Here is a 17,607-nt window from a genome sequence, read left to right on the forward strand (position 1 = left end):
GTTGCAAATGGAACTTTATCACCTTCTTCAGTCTGAGCAATCTCAAGTTTCCTCTCAATGGTTCGCAGCCAATCGTATGCTTCCAAGGGGTCAATAACCTGACTGAAACTGGGAGGCTTGGTCATTTGAAAATCTGACAGCTTTGAGTGATGACCGTTCTGATTCCCATTCTGCCCCCACCATAGCTTGCACACTTTTTAAAATTTCAATCAGATCATGATTTCGTCTTTCCTCAAACATACGTAGCATTTGCTCGGTGGAGGGCGGATTTGGCGGTGGAGGCGGTGGTGGAACATACGGCTCGAGGGAGTGTCCTGCCTGTCGTGTGGAACGACAAACAAGAGTACCCTCGCGAACGTTGCTACTGCTGCCTCCCTGCGGCATCCTATTGTGGTTTTTCCCAAGACAATGCAACCGAGATGAGAAGCATTCAGAATAAATTGGGGAAAAGCCAGCAACAAAAGCCCGAGAAAAACCGAAATGATGAAGAAAATACGGCAAATAAAATAGAGTTCCAACATAATTATACATAGACTCATACATGAAATATACATAACATGACAGGTCCAACTAATCTCATACATGAAACGTATCTCATGACTCGTACGACTACACTCGTGCATCATCCGGACGACTGCGAGTACTCAGAAGCTCTACTACTCTGCTGGTGCTGAGGGGTCCTCTCCTGACTCGGATCCTGAACTGACGTGGTTAACTGAGACCTCCGGGTTAAAGGTAACACGGCGACGTTGCCTCGAGGACTCTCCCTCAGGGGCAGGTGTAGGGTGAAGCATCGAGGCTACAGGAGTAGTCAGAAGTGAAACCCACTCAGTAGGAGCACTGATAGGATTCACGGTCGAGGCGCCCGTGCTACTCGGAGGAGTAACCAGTGAAACCGGGGAACTAGAACCGACTGGAATATAAGGAGTAAATCCCAGAGAGGAGGGAGTAGTGGCAGATCTAGTAGAGACTAAAGCAGATGCTAAAGCAGTACGGGCACGAGTCAGCTCTCGAGCCAACTCGTGGATCATAAGATAGCTAGCGGTGATGTAACGAGCAAGATGGCTAGCAACACTATCTGACTCCAGATCAATGATAGGAAGCAGACACGACCATTGTCGTGCAGAGAAGGATAGTAGTAGAAACCTGGGTGGTTCTGCATCCGGACCTCGTTGTAACGAAGCTCAACAAGGACCTCGAATGCAGCAAACTAGACAGCCTGGGATGCGGTAGAAGCGTAACCCTCCGAGAGGTACGAGTGTAAGTTCTGGAGTGGGAACTGGTGCGCGGAGTAACCACTGCGTGATACTCATACACTGAGTCAGCTAGACGCTCCCGGTATACATGGTAGACTGGATCGTCACCGAGGGGGTACAGCCGACACCACACGTTACGAAGAAGATGCGGCGACGTGTACGGCATCAGCTGCAACTGGCACGGATACGGCACCGGAGTCATCTACACTCACAACCATTAGTAGGTTAGCATAAAAAATAAGACAAGTATATGCAATGCAACAACCGGCTACCAATGCTACCGGCACTCAACGTAAACTCGTATCTATCGTCCAGTCAACACGTCGTAGTCTAGGGTGGCCTACAGTCAGCGCCGCTCTGATACCAAGCGTTGTGGCACCCCAGCTCGGAGAAACCGGTTTACCATGCATTGCCAGCCCAAAGACCATGTCTTCTGGCAACACACAACATCTTGGTACAGAAAACAACCGCTATATTGATACTAGCGGACCAAATTTTACATTACAACAGGTAGCAAGGCCAAGCGGCACACACGGTGCGGCTGAACAATATGTACATTATTTAGTGAACATAAAGGCCTCGATCATAACAACTACGCGGCAGCGGAACAATGTCGTAGCGGAACTCCGTAGCACAGGGACACCGATGTGGACACAATCTAGACTCGGACAACACTCCTTTCCAACAAGGCTTTCCTGAAATCTGGCATGACATGCCAGGTCAGTACATGGAATGTACTTGCAAGCTCACAACAGACATAAACACAATGACAAACAATATCATGATAATTAACCAATTATTGACAATGCAACAATATAACCAACATGTTGTGATCATACTCTTGTGAGAAAAATTCCTCTTACCAATGGTGATCACTTCTTGGATCACCACCATGCCAACCTCAAAATCTTAACAATGAACATCTCGTGATCTTTTCGGCGATCACAACCACGACCCATACTTGGTCTAAAACAATGATCCTTTTGGCGATCACAACCACGACCAACATTTGGTCTTATCCAACCCGATGGCCTTCTCGCCATCATCAACAGTGTAGAGTTCATAACTTAGTGTGCTAGTTTTATTAAATGTTGACCCATGGTGTGACCTACTTTCGAGCGTGTCTGTAACCGTGGACTCGGCTATCAATAGATTAATACACTCTGCAGAGGTAGCGCACTGTACCCACACCACGGAACCATGGCCTCGTACTCCCATTCGGGTGGACCAACGGCATTCCGACGAAACCCCTCCATTGCCATGACACTCTCACGGGCACTCTGACCCACTCCCAACTGGGCTAGTCCTCGGCAGCCCCGTGTCTACCAAAGACACAACGACCACCGACGTGGCCAAAACATAAACGTCCCTTACGGGGACTGAGGGAGTCCTGGATTAGCGGGTCTCCAGACAGCCGGACTATATCCTTTGGCCAGACTATTGGACCATGAAGATACAAGATTGAAGACTTCATCTCGTGTCCGGATGGGACTTTACTTGGTGTGGAAGGCAAGCTAGGCAATACGGATATGTATATCTCCTCCTTTGTAACCGACCTTGTGTAACCCTAGCCCCCTCCGGTGTCTATATAAACCGGGGGGGGGGGGTTTAGTCCATAGGACAACATACAATCATACCATAGGCTAGCTTCTAAGGTTTAGCCTCTCTGATCTCGTGGTAGATTTACTATTGTAATACTCAAATCATCAAGAACAATCAAGCAGGAAGTAGGGTATTACCTCCATAGAGAGGGCCCGAACCTGGGTAAACATCGTGTCCCCTGTCTCCTGTTACCATCGACCTTAGACGCACAGTTCCGGACCCCCTACCCGAGATCCGCCGGTTTTGACACCAACATTGGTGCTTTCATCGAGAGTTCCACTGTGTCGTCGCCATAAGGTTTGATGGCTCCTTCGATCATCGCTAGCGATGCGGTCCAGGGTGAGGCTTTCCTCCCCGGACAGATCTTCATATTCGGCGGCTTTGCACTGCGGGCCAATTCGCTTGGCCATCTAGAGCAGATTGAGAGCTACACCCCTGGCCATCAGGTCAGATTTGGAAACTTGAACTACACGGCCGACATCCGCGGAGGCTTGATCTTCAACGGATTCGAGCCCATGTCGGACGCGCCGTACAGTCCTGACGAGCATGACGTAACTCTGCCGTCGGACAGTGTTCGGGATATCGCATCCGCAGCCACTCCGTCCATCAATCCGGAGCAAGTCGCGCCATCCAAGAGCGGAGGGATGGACCCCGCCATGGAGGCCGCTCTCTCGGTGGCGATAGAGCCGGACACTGAGATCGCCCCTTATGAGAGCCGTGTCGCCAAACCACTGGATTCATCTCCGGCCATGGACTCCGAGCCGCTCATATCCGTTCCCGTCGAGTCCGACTGGGCGCGATTATGGAGTTCACCTTCGCGGACATCTTTCAGCACTCACCCTTCGGGGATGTGTTAAATTCATTAAGGTCCCTCTCCCTGTCAGGAGAACCTTGGCCGAACTATGTCCGGCTAGAATGGGATGCGGACAACTAAGAAATTCGCCGCCCACCCACCACCCACTTAGTAGCCATTGTTGACGACTTAACCGACATGCTCGACTTCGGCTCCGAAGACTTCGACGGTATGGACGACGAAGCCGGAGACGAACAGGATCCACCGCCCTCGGGGCACTGGACCGCCACCTCTTCATATGATATATACATGGTGGACACCCCCAAAGAAGCCAATGGCGACGAGAAAGCAGAGGATGACCCCTCCAAAAAGCAACCCAAGCACCGACGACAGCAGCGCCGCTCTAAGTCCCGCCACAGCAAGAGCAGTGACACCTGCACAAGAGATAATAACACTCCGGATAGCGCCAAAGACAACAAAAATCCCCTCCAGCACGGTGCAGAGCTAGAGGACGAACAAGCTAGCCCCCCAGAGCAGGCAGCAGATGGAGAATCGGAGGGGGACAATTACATGCCTCTCTCCGAAGACGAGGCGAGCCTCGGCGAGGACGAGTTTATCATGCCTGAGGACCCCGTCGAGCAAGAGCGCTTCAAGTGCCGGCTTATGGCCACAACAAGTAGCCTAAAGAAGAAACAGCAACAGCTTCAAGTTGATCAAGACTTGCTAGCAGACAGATGGAACGAAGTCCTTGCGGCCCAGGAGCATGAATTCGAGCGCCCGTCCAAGAGTTACCCCAAACGCAGGTTGCTACCTCACCTCGAGGAGGAAGCATTGAAACCTCATTCACCAGTGTACGGTGTGGCTGACCGGCCACTACGCGGCCGAGCCAAAGAGGCGTTTCAGCCTAAAGTTCAGTCTGCACCCCGTCGCCACTCAGTCAAAGATACTAAGGCCTGGGGCAACACAGAGGACCTGCGAGACATCTTAGACAACAAGGAAAAAATCGCAAGGTCAATATACGGGACACGAACATGTGCGCCCACACGGGACGATGATCATCGCGTCGGATACACCAAGAGTAAATCCGGCCGGGCCGAATGCAGCAAACAAGACTCATACGAACTACGTCGGGATATAGCCCGGCACAGAGGCACCGCACACCCCCTATGCTTCACTGATGAAGTTATGAATCATGAATTCCTGGAGGGTTTCAAACCCGTAAATATCGAATCATACGACAGCACAACAGATCCTGCTGTATGGATTGAGGATTTCCTCCTTCACATCCACATGGCCCGTGGTGATGATCTACATGCCACCAAGTACCTCCCACTAAAACTCAAAGGACCAGCTCGGCATTGGCTGAATAGCTTGCCAGCAGATTCCATCAGCAGTTGGTAGGATTTGGAAGATGCATTTCTTGACAACTTCCAGGGCACTTATGTGTGGCCACTGGATGTTGGTGACTTGAGCCACATAACCCAGCAGCCAGGGGAATCGGCCAGACAATTCTGGACACGATTCCTGACTAAGAAAAATCAAATTGTAGACTGTCCGGATGCAGAAGCCCTAGCGGCATTCAAGCATAACATCCGTGACGAATGGTTCGCCCGCCATCTCAGCCAGAAGAAGCCGAAATCTATGGCAGCCCTCACAACACTCATGACCCTCTTTTGCACGAGCGAGGACAGCTGGCTGGCTCGCAGCAACAACACATCAAGGAATCCGGATACCTCGGATACCAAAGACGTTAATGGTAGGCAGCGTCGTAATAGACCAAAGCGCTGCAACAATGGTGATAACACCGAAGATACGACAGTCAATGCCGGATTCAAAGGCTCTAGATCCGGTTAGCGGAAAAAGGCATTCAAAAGAAATACTCCGGCTCCGTCCAGTCTGGATCGCATAATGGATCGCTCGTGTCAAATCCACGGCACCCCTGACAAGCCAGCCAATCACACCAACTGAGAATCCTGGGTGTTCAAGCAGGCCGGCAAGTTAAATGCCGAAAACAAGGACAGGGGGCTGCATAGCGATGACAAGGAGGAGCCCCGGCCGCCGTACCCAGGAGGACAGAAGGGTTTCCCCCACAAGTGAAGACAGTGACCATGATATACGCAACCCACATTCCCAAGAGGGAGCTGAAGCATGCACTAAGGGACGTCTACGCGATGGAGCCCGTCGCCCTGAAGTTCAACCCATGGTCTGCTTGTCCTATCACCTTCGATCGCAGGGACCACCCCACTAGCATCCGTCATGGAGGATCCGCCGCACTGGTCCTAGACCCGATCATTGACGGATTTCACCTCACTCGAGTCCTTATGGACGGCGGCAACAGCCTAAACCTGCTTTATCAGGATACAGTGCGAAAAATGGGTATCGATCCCTCAAGGATCAAACCCAGCAAAACCACCTTTAAAGGCGTCATCCCAGGTGTAGAGGCCCATTGCACAGGCTCAATGACACTGGAAGTGGTCTTCGAATCACCGGATAACTTCCGAAGCAAAGAGTTAATCTTTGACATCGTCCCATTTTGCAGTGGCTATCATGCGCTGCTCGGACGGTCAGCATTTGCAAAATTCAATGCAGCGCAAGATGCCAGGACCTCGCGGGGTCATAATAGTACAGATTGCTCGCTCCGTATGGAAGAGCATACTGCAGCCCTTGCAGCAGAGGCACAAAGCAGCATGTTCAGACATACCACTCATTCGGTGTTACAGCCCTCGGACACCTTCAAGTGAGTTCGGAATAATCTGCAACAGGATCGCCTAGTGCGATCTACACTCGCCTAGAAATTCGGCCCCCATCCCAGTCCTAGTGCAGCAACGAAATTCGTGCCGCACGTACATAACTACACATTGAAAATACCATGGACATAGGCGGGGGCACAATTAGGACACGCTCCACATTGTGGCTCAACCACACCAGGGGCTGTATACCTTTGACATTCCCTTTCTCTTTCAGGGCCTAACTCTTCAGAAGGCCTTTCCGGCAGTCCAACGGCCGGACACATTCCGGAAACAACAACCAAGGAGGCAAGAAGCTAAGATGAACACGGGAACCGTCAGGTGGTCTCTAGTAATACTTGATATACCCGCTTTTCACTATTATTGCGTAGCTTGCCTTGGATAGGACATTTCGAATTGTCCTACTTTACGCTTATTGCACTAATTGTACCAGTACGCTTCGACATATTATTCAAATAACAATGCATATTATTAATCTGTTATTGCATTATTTAAGTTTTTCTCTTTCTCTTATATGTCCATTTATGACATTCTGCACCTGCACGCTCGGGTACGGTCAGTATGCCAGGGGCTCTCGTTTACCCCGTAATACGGCGCAAGAAGTCCGAACAATTTCGATAGTGCGGCACCCCGAACTTATAGCATTATATGCATCAGCTCCGAATCATGTCTTGGGTCAAATGTTGGGTTGCCCGGCTCCCATGCTTTGGTACCTTACGTTCCGCTATATCGGCTAAGGTAGCGGTGGGAGAACTACTGCGATTGTGTCCCGGTTCTTCCAGACGAGCACCTCAGTAGAGAAAGCCAAAAACTGACTGTCATGATAAGGCGAGAGACTGGTCGCTGTTCGAGAGGTCTCAAGTCCTTCAAGACTTTTTCCGCTTCGGGCGAGGAGTCGGCCTTGTCCAGCTTAGGCATGTATAGCGCCCCAAATTCGGCCCTCCGAATACCAGGGGCTTCGGCAAAAATTTAAAATCATAGACTTCTATGGCTAAGTGAGAGCGATAAAGCATTATAGTCCGATTGCCTGCTTCGTGGCGCTGAGCACCTCCTTTGAGGGACCCAAAATTGGGGTAAAGAGTGTTTAGATTTACCCCGAACACCCCAGTACTAGCTACATGGGGGCAGAAGCTGACGACTAGCCAACTCCCAGACTTTATAAACGGCCGCACAGAAGGTAATATTTTAAATTAAGAAAGCGTCACATGGCGCATAAGAACTCGTTTCATATTACAGGATCACATGGGCATGTTCATTCAAAAATTACATCCTTGGCACACTCATCTGCCACTAAGCGGGAACCCTTCAGGACGCTCTCATAGTAATTCTCGAGGCAGCGATGCTCCTTGCCCTCTGGCGGCCCCTCCTTCACAAGCTTCACGGCGTCCAACTTCGCCCAGTGCACCTTCACCCGGGCAAAAGCTCTGCGTGCACCTTCGATGCAGACGGATCGCTTGATGACTTCAAGCCGTGGGCAGGCCTCCACCAGCCGCCTCACCAGACCGAAGTAGCTGCTAGACAAGGGCTCGCCAGGCCACATCCAGACTATAAGGCCCCTCGTGGCTTGTTCGGCCGCCTTGTGAAGTTCGACCAACTGCTTTAGCTGGTCACTCAAGGACACGGGGTGTTCAGTCCCAGTATACTGAGACCAGAACAACTTCTCCATTGAGCTCCCCTCCTTAGCCCGGTAAAACTCTATGGCATCCAGCACATTGCGGGGAAGATCTGCAAACGCTCCTGGAGAGCTCCGAACTTGGGTAAGAAAAAGGAAAGTCTCCTTCACATGCTTGCTTTGCATATTGAATGCCTTACCCGCTGCTATCTTCTTTGCCGCATCAATCTCCTGGAGGGACTTGTGGGCTTCGGCCTTGGCGCTCCGGATGCTTTCAAGCGCCTGCGCGAGCTCGGACTCCCGCATCTTGGAGTCAAGCTCCAAGGACTCGTGCTTCTTGGCGAGAGCCTCGAGCTCTTGCTGCACCTCGCGCCTCCTCCTAGGCCTTAAAACCTTCCTATTCCTAAGGAATCATGCCAAGAGAACGGTTGGGATACCCACACCCATATTGATGAGAATCCCGCAATAAGGGGACATGATCTCTGCTTCGACAAGACGTGCCAATAAAACCGCGTCTCGAAACATGGAGCGACATGATAAAAAAACGGTTCAAAATAATAACCGGGCAGGGACGTGATATCACGTTACAAAAAAGTTGACAACAGATTGGACTTGCAAAATATTATACTCTCTGCGGTGGTGTGTGGTACTTGTTTTGCAGATCCGGGCACATTCGTTGTCCGAAGACTGTGTTGGAGTATTCGGAGGAGGAACCCGCCTTGTAATGAAGAAGACAATCTGCACGCCGGACACCTCGTCATTGAAGCCTGGTTCAGGGGCTACCGAGGGAGTCCTGGACTAAGAGGTCCTCAGGCGTCCGGCCTATTGGACATGGGCCCGACTGATGGGCTATGAAGATACAAGACCGAAGACTCTCACCCGTGTACGGATGGGACTCTCCTTGGCATGGATGGCAAGCTTGCCGTTCGGATATGAAGATTCCTTTCTCTATAACTGACTTTGTATAACCCTAGTCCCCTCTGGTGTCTATATAAGCTAGAGGGTTTAGTCCGTAGGGGCAGAGACAATCATAATCACATAGGCTAGACTTCTAGGGTTTTAGCCATTACGATCTCGAGGTAGATCAACTCTTGTAATACTCATATTCATCAAGATCAATCAAGCAGGAAGTAGGGTATTACCTCCATAGAGAGGGCCCGAACCTGGGTAAACAACATGTCCCCTATCTCCTGTTACCATCAACCTTAGACGCACAGTTCGGGACCCCCTACCCGAGATCCGCCGGTTTTGACATTGACAAGTACTGCCTTGGCAGTCTTGTACCTTTCCTTCTTCTGTCCTGCCAAGCCCGGCCGCGGGTGTGGCTACGACTGCCCATGCACAAGTAAAGGGGTACATAAAGGCCCCTACTTTTGTACACCGACATATTCAAAAATCAAGCAAAACAAAATGAAATGACACTGCAAGGATTGCACATATCATGTGAAGAAGCAAAAACTTAGGCTCAACCAATACTAACCGATGATTGTTGATGAAGAAAGTTGGGATGCCAACCGGGGCATCCCCAAGCTTAGATGCTTGAGTGTTCTTGAAATATTAATTAGGAATGCCTTGGGCATCCCCAAGCTTGAGCTTTTGTGTCTCCTTAATTCCTCTCATATCATAGTTTCCCGGAATCTTAAAAACTTCATGCACACAAAACTCAACAAGGACTCGTGAGATAAGTTAGTATAAACCAATGCAAAACCTTGTCATTCTCTACTATAGGAAATCACTAAAATTATAACTTGACATTGCATCCTAATGCCTCTACATAGTTAACACTCCTACCCTCAAATATAATCATTAAACAAGCAAACATATGCAAACAATGCAATCATAACAGTAATCTGTCTAAACAGGATAGTCTGTGAAGAATGCAAGAGGAATCATACTTCTTTAACTCCAAAATTTATGAAACTTTACCACACTTTAGATAATTTGTTGTTACTCATTCTTAAAAAAATTCAGGATTTTATCATGTTCGGACTATTCACCAATATTCAAAACATAACAACAAACTTTTTGTTTTCAAACAGCAACATATAGACTTGCAAAATAAGCATGGTAAAGGCTATACTTGACCTTTTTATTGAAATAAAAGATGAAAACATTACTCTAAATAACAGAAAGAAAATCCTAATAAAATAAAATGATGCTACAAGCAAAACACATATAATGTGGTGAATAAAAATATACCCTCAAGTAAATTTACCGATGAATGAAGACGAAAGAGGGGATGCCATCTGGGGCATCCCCAAGCTTAGTTGCTTGGGTATTCCTTGAATATTACCTTGGGGTGCCTTGAGCATCCCCAAGCTTAGGCTCTTTCCACTCCTTATTCCGTAGTCCATTGAAACTTCACCCAAAACTTGAAAACTTCACAACACAAAACTCAACAAAAAACTCGTAAGCCTCGTTAGTATAATAAAGCAAATCACCACTTAGGTACTGTTGTGAACTTATAATAAATTCATATTGGAGTTATATCTACTGTATTCCAACTTCTCCATGATTCATACTCTCCGATAATACTCATAGATTCATCAAAATAAGCAAACAACACAATGAAAACAGAATCTGTCAAAAACAGCATAGCCTGTAGTAATCTGGAAACTTCGCATACTTTTGTAACTCCAAAAATTCTGAAAATTTAAGACAACCTGGTAAATTTGTATATCAATCTTTTTCGAAAGGAATCAATATTTTATCATGCTTCTGTAAAAAAAATGAGAATTATTTTACTGGGCGCAAAAGTTTCTGTTTTTTAGCAAGATCAAGTCAACTATCACCATAGACCATCCCAACGGTCTAATACAGTAGCCTAATCATGTGAACATAAAAAACAGTAGGTATAAATATTGGGTTGTCTCCCAACAAGTGATTTTCTTTAATGCCTTTTAGCTAGGCATGATGATGTCAATGATGCTCACATAAAAGATATGAATTGAAACATAACGGGAGCATCATGAAGCATATGACTAGCACATTTAAGTCCAATCCACTTACTATGCATAGGGATTTTGTGAGAAAATAATTTTTGGGAGCAAGAATCAACTAGCATAGGAAGGTAAAATAAGCATAACTTCAAGATTTTCAGCACATAGAGAGGAAACTTCATATTATTGCAATATGTAGAAGCATATGTCCCTATCTCATAATAATTTTGAGTAGCATCATGAATGAATTCAACAATATAACCATCACATAAAGCATTATTTTAATGATGTGCAAGCATAGAAAATTTATTACTCTTCACATAAGAAAAACTATTCTCATCAATAGTTGTGGGAGCAAACTCAACGAAAAAACTATCATGTGAGGCATAATACAATTGAAAATTAAAATCATGATGACAAGTTTAATGGTTATCATTACTCTTTATAGCATACATGTCATCACAAATAATCATCATAGGTAGCAAGTCTATTCTCATAATCAATTGGAACCTCTTCCGAAATAGTGGATTCATCACTAAATAAAGGCATGACCTCTCAAAATCCACTTTCATAAAAATTATGAGACTCAACACCCTCCAAAATAGTGGGATCATTACCTAGAGTTGACACTCTTCCAAACCCTCTTTCATAAATATAATCATCATAAATAGGAGGCATGCTATCATCATAATAATTTTTCTTATCAAAACTTGGGGGACAAAAAATATCATCTTCATCAAACATAGCATCCCCAAGCTTGTGGCTTTGTATATCATTAGCATCATGGATATTCAAGAAATTCATACTAACAACATTGCAATCATGCTCATCGGACAAAGATTTAGTGCCAAACATTTTATTAACTTATTCTTCTAACACTTTGGCACAATTTTCCTTTCCATCATTTTCATGAAAGACAAAGCATATGAGGCAACCTCAATTCCATTTTTTGTAGTTTTCCTTTATAGACTAAACTAGTGATAAAACAAGACACTAAAAGATTCAACTGCAAGATCTAAAGATACACCTTCAAGCACTCACCTCCCCAACAATGGTGCCAGAAAAGAGCTTGATGTCTACTACGCAACCTTCTTGTAGACTCGTGTTGGGCCTCCAAGCGTAGAGTTTTGTAGGACAGTAGAAGTTTTCCCTCAAGTGGATGACCTAAGGTTTATCAATCCATGGGAGGCATAGGATGAAGATGGTCTCTCTCAAACAACCCTGCAACCAAATAACAAAGAGTCTCTTGTGTCCCCAAAACACCCAATACAATGGTACATTGTATAGGTGCACTAGTTCGGCGAAGAGATGGTGATACAAGTTTAATATGGATGGTAGATATAGGTTTTTGTAATATGAAAATATAAAAACAGCAAAGTAGTAAGTGGTAAAAGTGAGTGAAAATGGTATTGCAATGCTTGGAAACAAGGCCTAGGGTTCATACTTTCACTAGTGCAAGTTCTCTGAACAATGATAACATAATTAGATCATATGGCAATCCCTCAACATGCAACAAAGAGTCACTCCAAAGTTCCTATCGCGGAGAACATAAGATGAAATTTCTTGTAGGGTAACCACCTCAAAGTTATTCTTTCCGATCAATCCATTGAGCTATTCCTATAAGCGTCACAAACAGCCCTAGTGTTCGTAGTAAAATAACACCATATGACACACATCAATCAACCCTAATATCACCTAGACACTCCAATGTCACCACAAGTATCCATGGGCCAATTATACAATATGCATCAAACAACTTTAGATTCATAATATTCAATCCAACACAAAGAACATCAAAGAGTGCCCCAAGATTCCTACCGGAGAAACAAGGACTAAAACATGCATCAACCCCTATGCATAGATTACCCCAATGTCACCTCGGGAATCAGCGAGTTGAGTGCCAAAAATTACATCAAGTGTTCTCAAATCCATAATAGTATTCAATCCGATAATAGTGAAACCTCAAAGGTAAAACTCAATTCATCACAAGAAGATAGAGGGGGAGAAACACTATATGATCCAACTATTGTAACAAAGATCGTGGTACATCAAGATCATGCAAAATCAAGAACATGAGAGAGAGAGAGAGAGGGAGAGAGAGAGAGAGAGATCAAACACATAGCTACTTCTACATACCCTCAGCCCCGAGGGTGAACTACTCCCTCCTCATGATGGAGACCGTCGGGATGATGAAGATGGCCACCAGTGATGGTTTCCCTTTCGTGGATTTGTCACGACAGATGCCCTGATGAAAGGACTTAGGTGTAGAGACATCGCAACTAGGTTAGCTTGAAGGGGTTGAACGGGACAAAGGACACAAGGAGTTTACCCAGGTTCGGCCCCTCTCTAAGAGGTAAAAGCCTATGTCCTGCTTCTAGTTGTATAGCTTGAGTTTTGATTACAAGGGAGCGAATATGCTTGACCTAGTTCTCGATTGCTTGTTTCTTGGGTTAACCCGCCGCCGGGTCTCACCTTTATATATGCAGGTAGAGACCGAGAGGCTTATAGAGTCCCGGCTGTCTCACACAATGTGGCCAGCTCAGTTTCTAACTAATCCTGCCTTATAGAACAAGTCTGCATACGGCATTTCATAGGCCCGGGTCTTGGGCCTTCACCAGGCCTGCCACCATGAGCCGTCATCTTCATAATTATCCTTGGGCCTCCTTGGATCTTCTTCATGTTAAACCGCCAATGGTGTAACTAGGCCCCTCCTGGTTGGGTCACACCTAGGAGCTATATCCCCAACATTAGGCCCCAGGTTGACTTAAACTTCAACAAAGGGTCATGCTCCATGGTTGGCTTCTTCAACGGAGTCATATCAACCGGGTCAACATTGTCTTTATAAAACATAAGCTCTTCCGTAGCACAAGTAGACTCAGCATAAGCAGCATCGCCTTCTTTACATTCCAAGGCTATCTTCCTGTCAACAAGTACTATGATGGTCCCCTTGTGACCCGACATCTTAAGCTGCAGATACACATAACAAGGCTGTGCCATAAACTTGGCGTAAGCCGGCCGTCCAAACAGAGCGTGATAGGGACTTTTAATCTTGACCATTTCAAAGTTCAATGTCTCTGCCCTGTAGTCATACTCATTGACAAAAGCTACTTCCAAGGCAATTTTACCAACTGGATATGACGACTTACCAGGCACTACTCCATGAAAGACTATAGAGGACGGCTTAAGATCTTTGTCATTTAAATTCATGCAACGAAAAGTATCATAATAAATAATATTCATACTGCTACCTCCGTCCATGAGCACCTTAGTGAACTTGTAACCTCCCACTTGAGGGGCTATCACTAAAGCTAGCTGACCCGGATTGTCAACCCGTGGCGGGTGATCCTCACGACTCCGTACAATTTGCTGCTCTGACCACCGTAAGTATCGAGGTATTGCCGGCTCAACAACACTCACCGCTCGTTTATGAACCTTCTGCTCCCGCTTGCACAGGATCATAGTGAAGACATGGTATTGGACACTATGAAGCTGCTTTGGATTACTCTGATACCCTGATTGTTGTTGTTGATTACCCTGATTGGGTTGCTGGTTATAACTGCCTTGATTTCCCTGACCCTGATATCCCGAATTTGATCCGCTGCCGCCAAACCCGGGCCCATGAGAGCCGGATCCTGACCCACCATGCGGGCCATTATTGCTATTGTGGTCCTGGTGAGAGTCGGAATTCTTATATTCCTTCATGATAAAACAATCTTTCCACAGGTGAGTCGACGGTCTATCTTGGTAGCTGTGCTTTGGGCAAGGCTGGTTCAATGTCGCCTCAAGGTTGAACTTTGGTCCTCCCATCCGAGGAAACGGCTTTCCCTTCCGACGTCGACCGTTATTCTGTGCATTAGTATTAGCCAAAAAATCTGACCCGCCGTCAGGCTGCTTGCGCTTACCATTACTACCCTGGTTATGACATGTCATGTTTGACTGCTGCCCTTTTCCATTGTCGTTCGTCTTCCCCTTATTAAACCTCTCCTCATCGGACCCAGGATCCTTAGTATTGTCAGAATCGGCATATTTGATGAGAGCCGCTGTCGGATTTCGGGTTCCGGCAGACCCTTGAGGTTCGAACACTGGGGTGCGCGCGGAGATCTCTCCCCTACCGATCTACGTCCAATCTCCTCGCGTGATCTAAGCTGAAAACAACAAACAACACAAGGGACACAAGGTTTATACTGGTCCGGGCCACCATTGAGGTGTAATACCTTACTCCAGTGTGTGGCGTGGTGGATTGCCTCAGGGGCTGATGATGAATGGTACAAAGGGAGAACAACCTCACAAGAGGTGTTCTTGAGCTGGTGCGACGAACTGCTAGGGTGAGTTCAGTCGCCTTTCTCTCGATCCGTGGATCGATCGATCTCTGTCTGGATGTCTAGCTCATGTCCCTACTCCGTGGTGGCTAGCCCTATTTATAGAGGCCCTGGGCCTCTCCCCAAATAATGAGCGGGAAGGGCGCCAACAATTGGCCATTTTGAAGGGGAACATCTAGTACAAGTTATCCTGACCAAAGGTGGTCTTCGGCTGCCAAAAGTACTAGCGATGACGCCGTCTTGGGCTCCACAGTGACCTCCATCTTGCTGCTCTGCTGGTCTTGGTCTCGTTGCACCGGAATGGTAACCTTTGCTTGATGCCTTTGCCGATGCTTGCCCCCTTTGCACCAAAGAGGAAACATGGACACTGCGCTGGCTGGCACCCGCCTGGTCTCGATCGTTATGGCTTGCGTCATGGGTTCCTCGCGAGGTACCCCTGCCTTGATATCTCCACCTCCTCGCGAGCCTTCCTGAAGAGGCTGCCTTTGAGGAAGCATTCGGTCGTCCGCCCCGCAAGGCTTGGCCTCTCGCGAGGGTCTTGAGCTTGAGTTGATGAAGATGGGCTGCGCTGGGCCCCCACTTGAGCCACGCCACAGGCCGCAGGCAAGCAAGTCTGGGGACCCCCATTCCCAGAACATCGACAGTAGCCCCCGGGCCCAAGGCGCGCCCGGGCTTGACCTAGCAGGGGAGCAAAGGGGCAAGTGCGAAGCACCATGTGCCCCAATAGCCTGCGGCCTTGGGCGCCGCGTGGCGACTGATTGGACGTGGGCGTATGCGCTTCCCCATGATGCCTCAGCGACCGCACGACTTGACAAGTCCCTGCATGCAGAGAAACCGGTCATGATTACCTGCGATCGTGGTGCTCGGCGGTTGGCCTCCTCCGGATATAAGTATGGGGCCGGGTGAGCCCCTTCAGCCCATCCCTTCTTGTTGATCCTCTTCTTCTTCTTTGTTCTTGCTCCTCCTTCCGCCAATGGCACCAATTTGCCGGTTCTCTACAGAAGAGAAGGGAAAGGCCCCCAGAGAGGGTCCTGACCCACTTCCGCCGAAGAAGCGGCTGGCCCTCCGCCAATGAGATGAGGGTGCTCAGCAGGAGGCACCAAGGCCCTGGTACGAGCGGCCGTCGCCTAGGTTTCCGCTACCCTTGCATGCACGCGTCGTAGGTCCTGGGGGAGAAGGCGTCGAGCCGCATCGACGGTGCCGCCGTCGACGCCGGCGAGTCACAGTGGTGCGTGTTGTTCCCCCTGGAGTCCATGCCGAGCGCTCCTCTCGCGATCTCGTGCTCCACGCCACCATGCCTCCAAGCTCTTGGATCCGCCTCCCTCCTTCCTTCGCCTTTGAGATGCCGCCGAGCGGGGCTCTGGAGCTCTGGCTGCAGCACGCCGACTGCGGCACCCTTGCGACCGGAGCGGAGGTCGCGGTCATCGCTCTGGGCAAGGTCTTCATGACCCGGGGCTGGGGCGAAATCGCCCGGGTCTACCGGACCGTAGGCGCCCTCGTAATTCATCTTGAATACGACGGCGCCTCCCTGATGTTCTTCAAGGTATTCGATGCTGCAGGACGCCGGCTGGAGTGCTGCCCCAGGGAGAGCGGCAGGGACGACGAACTGGCGAGGACCTGGCCCGCCCATCGGCCCTCCAGCAGCTCCTCAGGCGGCAGCGGAGGAGCTGGGGTATGCAGTGGCCCCCCGAGCTCCTCGTGACTCCGGAGACAAGCGACGACAGCTATGAGCCCCAGAGCTCGCTCCGTGCTCGGAGCGGGGCAGCTACGTCCAGCCGCCGACGCCACTGATCTGGATGGGGTTGGCACTGACGTTGGGCGGCCCACTGTTGATGATGGTGTCCCGTGCGGGAGCGCGGGCGATTAGCATTCCTTAGGATTAGTACTTTTGTTCCCTGCGAGGAATCGAAGCAACACCCCGTGGGGGTATGTAAGGTGCCTACCATGTCTTTTGTGAACATTATACCCTTAATATGAATCAATGCGAGGTGCTTGTTCTTTCATGGCTCGACTCCCCCTTTCTATCCTCATGAGGACTTGACGCTCTACGCTGACAGGTCCCAGTCCCCAGGCAGGCTTCAGCCGTCGCTGGTATGCCAGGTCGCAATGTCGTGGTCAAGGCCAGAAGGTGAGCGGCCCGAGGTCCGGTAAGAGCCCCCGAGTCGCGATGCTCGGGAGGTCTCCTTTAGTGCTCAAGTAGCCCTCGCTAAGCGAGAAAGGAAGGCAACATCGCCGTGACAGAGCCGCACTAGGCGAGGGTTTTGCGCTGCGTCGGCCCAACTCTTGCAAGGGCGTGACTTATCTCTTGAGTTTGGTGTAGTTCCTCGATGAAGCGCCTG

Source organism: Triticum aestivum, chromosome 5A, assembly GCF_018294505.1.
Source record: "Triticum aestivum cultivar Chinese Spring chromosome 5A, IWGSC CS RefSeq v2.1, whole genome shotgun sequence".
NCBI lineage: Eukaryota > Viridiplantae > Streptophyta > Magnoliopsida > Poales > Poaceae > Triticum > Triticum aestivum.